We start from the raw sequence: 6,896 nt of genomic DNA on the forward strand, positions 1-6,896 counted from the left end.
CACACCCCCACCCCCCACAGCAGCCACAGCACGCCCCACCCAAGAAGAGGCTGAGCTCAGATATGCCTATTCCTGCCCCCACCTGGTGGTCTTTCTATACCCACCCTGGTAGCTGAAGAAAAGGTCATAATCTCTTGGGAGCTCTATGGCCCTGCCCACCACCTGAGAAACCTGAATACTTAACCAGGTATTCCTAGGGCAAGTTTGCATTCTCCATATAGGACCACAGCTGATGCGCTCTCAAAAGCACCACCTCCTGGCTGGAGACCAACCAACACAAAACCAGTGCACTGACCAAAATCACAGCCAAGGACCCTCACAGAGTCCACTTCACTCCCCTGCTACCTCCACTAGAGCAGGTGCTGGTATACATGGCTGAAAGACCTGAAGATGGATCACATCACAGGACTCTTTGCAGACACTCCCCAGAACCAGCCCAGAGCCCAGTAGCTCCACTGGGTGGCTAGACCCAGAAGAGCAAAAACAATCACCATGGTTTGGCTCTCAAGAAGCCCCATTCCTAGGGGAAGGGGGAGAACACCACAACAAAGAAGCACTGTGTGGGACAAAAGAATCTGAACAGCAGCCCTTAAATTCTAGATCTTCCCTCTGACATAGTCTACCCAAATGAGAAGGAACCAGAAAAACAATTCTGGCAATATGATAAAACAAGGTTATTTAACACCCCAAAAGATCATAGCAGTTCACCAGCAGTGGATCCAAACCAAGGCAAAATCTCTGAGTTGTCAAAAAAATATTCAGAAGGTCAATTATTAAGCTAATTATGGAGGGACCAAAGAACTGTGAAGTCCAACTTGAAGAAATCAAAAACATGATACAGAATATGAAAGGAAAATTCTTCAGTGAAATAGCATAAATAAAAAAGCAATCACAACTTGTGGAAATAAAAGACACACTTAGAGAAATGAAAATGTGCTGGAAAGTATCAGCAACACAATCAAAGAAGCAGAAGAAAGAGATTTAGAGTTTGAAGACACAGCTTTCAAATTAACCCAATCCATCAAAGACAAAGAAAAAAATTTTTAACGAACAAAACCTTCAAGAAGTTTGGGACTATATTTAACATCCAAACCTGAGAATAACTGGTGTTTTCCAGCAAGAAGAGAAATCTTAAGTTTGGAAAGCACATTTGAGGGAATAATCAAGGAAAGATTCTCTTGTCTTGCTAAAGATCTAGACATCCAAAAACAGGAAGCTCAATGAACACCTGGGAAATTTATAGCAAAAAGGTCATTGTCTAGACACATAGTCATCAGTTTATCTAAAGACAAGACAACGGAAAGAATCTTAAGAGCTGTGAGGCAAAAACATCACACAACCTATAAAGGAAAAACCTATCAGATTAACAGCAGATTACTTAGCAGAAACCCTGCAAGCTAGAAGAAATTGAGCTATTTTAGCCTCGCTAAGCAAAATGATTATCAGCCAATAATTTTGTATTCAGCAAAACTAAGCTTCATAAATGAAGAAAAGATAGAGTCTTTTTCAGACAAACACTGAGAGAATTCAACACTACCAAGCCAACACTATAAGAACTGCTAAAAGGAGCTCCAAATCTTGAAACAAATCTTCAAAATACACCAAAATAGAATCTCCTTAAAACATAAATCTCAAAGGACCTATATAACAATAACACAATGATAATAAAAAGGTATTCAGGCAACAAATAGCACGATGAATAGAATCATACCTCACATAGCAATACTAACATTGAATGTAAATGGCCTAAATGACCCACACTTAAAAGGTGCAGAATGGCAGAATGGATAAGAATTCATCAACCAAGTTTCTGCTGTCTTCAGGAGACTCACCTAACACATAAGGACTCACATAAACTTTAGGTAAAGGGGTGGAAAAAGATTCCATGTAAATGGAGATTAAAAGTGAGCAGGAGTAGCTATTCATATATCATAGAAAACAAACTTTACAGCAACAGCAGTTTAAAAAGACAAAGAAGAACTTTACATAATGATAAAATGACTAGTCCAACAGAAAAATGTCACAATCCTAAATATATATGCACCTAACACTGCAGATCCCAAATTTATAAAACAGTTACTACTATATCTAAGAAATTAGGTAGATAGCAACACAATAATAGTGGGGAACTTCAATTCTCCACTAACAGCACTAGACAGGTCATCAAGACAGAAAGCCAACAAAGAAACAATGGACTCTAACTATACCCCAGAACAAATGGACTTAACAGATATTTACAGAACATTCTACCCAACAACTGCAAAATATACCTTCTATTCATCAGCACATGTAGCTTTCTCCAAGATAGACCCTATGATAGTCCACAAAACAAGTGTCAACAAATTCAAGAAATTAGAATTTACAGCAAGTATTCTCTCAGACCACAGTAAAATAAAATTGGAAATCAATTCCAAAAGGAATGCTCAAAACCATGCAAATATGTGGAAATTAAATAACCTGCTCCTGAACAATTGTTGGATCAACAATGAAATCAAGATAAAAATTGAAAAAATATTTGAACTGAATGATAATAGTGACACCACCTGTCAAAATCTCTGGGATCCAGCAAAATTGGTGCCAAGAGGAAAGTTCGTAATACTAAAAGGCTACATCAAAAGTCTGAAAGAGCACAAGTAGACAATCTAAGGTCACACCTCACTGAAGAAGAGAAACAAGAACAATTCAAATCCAAACCCAACAGAAGAAAAGAAATAACAAAGATCAAAGCAGCACTAAATGAAATTAAAACAAAAGAAACAGTACAAATGATAAGTGAAACAAAAAAATGGTTCTTTGAGAAGATAAATAAAATTGATAGACCATTAGTGAGGTTAACCAAGAAGAGAGAAGATCCAAATAAACTCAATTAGAAATGAAACGGGAGATATTATAACTGATCCCACAGAAATACAAAAGATCATTCAAGGCTACTATGAACACCTTTATGCACATAAACTAGAAAACCTAGAGGAGATGGATAAATTCCCAGAAATATACAATCATCCTAGATTAAACCAAGATGATACAGAATCTGTGAACAGACCAATAACAGGCAGCAAAATTGAAATGGTAATAAAAATAATTGCCAACAAAACAAGTCCAGGATCAAATGGATTCACAGTTGAATTCTATCAGACATTCAAAGAAGAATTGGTACCAATCTTATTGACAGTATCCCAAAATACAAAGAAGGAATCCTCCCTAAATCATTCCATGAAGCCAGTATCACCCTAATACTAAAACCAGGGAAGGACACAACAACAACAACAACAACAACAACAAAAAAAAAAAAAAAAAAAAAAGAAAAAAGAAAAAGAAAGAAAGAAAAAGAAAAAAACTACAAATCAATATAGTTGATGAACATAGATGCAAAAATCATCACCAAAATACTAGCTAACTGAATCCAACAGCATATCGAAAAGATAACTGACAATGATCAAGTGGGTTTCGTACCAGGAATGCAGGGATAGTTTAACCTATGTAAATCAATAAATGTGATACACCACACAAACAGAATTAAAAACAAAAATCACGATCATCTCAATAGATGCAAAAAATGCATTTGACAAAATCCAGGGTCCCTTTATGAGTAAAAACCTCAGCAAAATTGGCATAGAAAGGACATGTTTTAAGGTAATAAAAGCCATTTACAACAAACCCACAGCCAACATTACACTGAACAGGGAAAAGTTGAAAGCAATCCCCCCGAGAACTGGAACAAGACAAGGATGCCCACTTTCACCACTTCTATTCAACATAGTACTAAAAGTCCTAGCCACAGCATCAGACAAGAGAAATAATTAAAGGACATTCAGATCAGTAAAGAGGAAGTCAAACTAGTTTGTCACTATTTGCTAATAATATGATCATATACCTAGAAAACCCTAACGATTCATGCAAAAAGCTCCCAGAACTGGTAAATGAATTCAGCAAAGTGTCAGGATATAAAATTACAAATCAGTAGCTCTGCTATAAACCAACAGTAACCAACCTGAGAATCAAATAAATAACTCAACCCCTTTCACAGTAGCTGCAAAAAAAAAAAAAAAAAAAAAAAAAAACCAACTTAGGAATTTAGGAATATAGCTAACCAAGGACATGAAAAACCTCTACAAGGAATACTACAAAACATTGCTGAAAGAAATCATGAATGGCACAAACAAATAGAAACACATCGCATGCTCATGGATGGGTAGAATCAATATTGTGAAAATGAACATACTGCCCAAGGCAATCTACAAATTCAATGCAATTCACATGAAAATACCACCATCGTTCTTCACAGAACTAGAAAAAAAAATCTAAAATTCATATGGAACCAAAAAAAAAAAAAAAAGAAGAGCCCACATAGTCAAAGCATTACTAAGCAAAAAGAAAAAAATCTGGTAGCATTATATTACCTGACTTTAAACGATACTAAAAGACCATAGTCACCAAAACAGCATGGTAATGATATATTAAAATAGGCACATAGGCCAATAGAACAGAATAGAGAACCCAGAAATAAAGCCAAATACTTAAAGCCAACTGCTTTTCAACAAAGTAAACAAAAACATGAAGTGGGGAACGGACATCTTATTCAACAAATGGTGCTGGGATACCTGGTAAGTACATGTAGAAGAATGAAACTGGATCCTCATCTCTCACCTTATACAAAAATCAATTCAAGATGGATCAAAGACTTAAATCTCAGACCTGAAATCCTAAAGATTCTAGAAGATAACATCAGAAAAACCCTTCTAGACAAAGGCAAAGTCTTTGCAAAGACTTCATGACCAAGAACCCAAAAGTAAATGCAACAAAAACAAATATAAATAGATAGGACTTAACTAAAAAGCTTCTATACAGCAAAAGAAATAATCAGTAGAGTTAACATACAACCCACAGATGGGAGAAGAATCTTCACAATCTATACATCTCACAAATAACTAATATCCAGAATCTACAAATAAGTCAAACAAATCAGCAAGATAAAAACAAACAATCCCATCATAAAGTGGGCTAAGGAAATGAATAGACATCTCTCAAAAGAAGATATACAAATGGTCGACAAGCATATGTAAAAATTCTCAACATCACTTATTATCAAGGAAATGCAAATCAAAACCTCAATGCGATACCACCTTACTCCTGCAAAAATGGCCATAATCAAAAAATAAACAAAAAGACGTTGGCATGGGTGTGGTGAAAAGGGAACACTTATACAACTGTTGGTAGCAATGTAAACCAGTAAACCAACCACTATGGGAAACAGTGTGATTCCTTAAAGAACTAAAAGGTGATTCTTTGAAGAACTAAAAGTAGGTCTATCATTTGATCCAGCAATCACATTACTTACTAACTACCCAGAGGAAATGTCATTATACAAAAAAGATACTTGCACATGCTTGTTTATAGCAGAACAATTTGCAATTGCAAAAATATGTAACCAGTCTAAATGCTCATCGATCAACAAGTAGATAAAGAAAACGTGATACACACACACACACACACACACACACACACACACACACACACACACACCCACCATGGAATACTACTTAACCATAAAAAGGAACAAAATAATGGCATTTTCAGGAATCTGGGTAGAACTGGAGATTATTATTCTAAGTGAAGTAACTCAGGAGTGGAAAACCAAACATCATATGTTCTCACTCATATATGGGAGCCGAGCTATGAGGATGTAAAGGCATAAGAATGATACATTGGACTTTGGAAACTCAAGGGATAGAGTGGGGGGGGGGTGATGAGAGATAAAAGACTACACATTGGGTACAGTGTACACTGCTCAGGTGATGGGTACACCAACATTTCAGAAATAACTAAATAACTTACTCATGTAACCAAACACCACCTGTTTCCCAAAAACCTACTGAAATAAAAAAATTTTAAAAAAATTTAAAAAAAGAAGTCAGTACTTGACACATCTTGCCATCAGTAGTAACTTTTGTTATTGAGACGAACGTCCCCCAGTGACTTCCCCAAGTAACTCCCGAAAGATGGAAAACTGTGGTTGTGAAATCCAGGGTTTAAAAATATCAAAGCTATAAAGTTGAATCCTTCTGTCTTGAGAGGCTTCTTATTCATTTATTTATTAATTTAGCATACCTTGTTGGGGGGAGTTCAATTAGGATGTAACAAGCACTGTGCTACAATATATGATGGGATTCAAGTGTGAATAACACCAAAATAGATAATAATAATATAAACAATAGCAATTCATATTCATTAAATGCTTACTATCTGCTAGAAACTGTGCTTAAGATTCAAATACTTTTTTCATATTAAATTTCCTCCCCAAAAGCTCTGTGATATGTATATAGTTATTTTCTTGTTTCACACATGAAGAAACATCAGCTTAAAATAGGTATCTTGCCCAAGGTTTCAAAGGTAAAAAATAATAGAACCGGGATTCAAATGCAAGTAGATAAACTCTATAAAATACAGACTTAACCACTTTATTATTCTACCTGAAAGGTTTCAAGAGATTTGACAGATCAGGGAAGATTCTGCATGCTACATTTTGTTAAGGAAGAAGCTTTGATTGGGCACAATCATCTTTAACATGAAAACACTATTGAAGGCGGTTACACACTAATTCAAATTCTCTATAATTGTATTATAAGTAAGGGGAGTTAACTCACTTGCTGACCAGGAATATTCAGTGAAATCCTTGGTTATAGAAAGGATGAATTATAGGCTCAAAGAGTGTTAAATCTGTCGTGGATATAAGAGAACTTCACATCACTAGTATTGAAATTATTATATTTAGTATATAACAAATATATTTATTCATATTTAGTTTATAAATATAAATTTATTTCAAATAAAAATTTGCCTGTAGCCACATGTTTGAAAAATAAAGACACTTACAATGGAATAATTTTTGGCCATAA

This window comes from Macaca mulatta, chromosome 2 (assembly GCF_049350105.2).
Source record: "Macaca mulatta isolate MMU2019108-1 chromosome 2, T2T-MMU8v2.0, whole genome shotgun sequence".
Lineage (NCBI taxonomy): Eukaryota > Metazoa > Chordata > Mammalia > Primates > Cercopithecidae > Macaca > Macaca mulatta.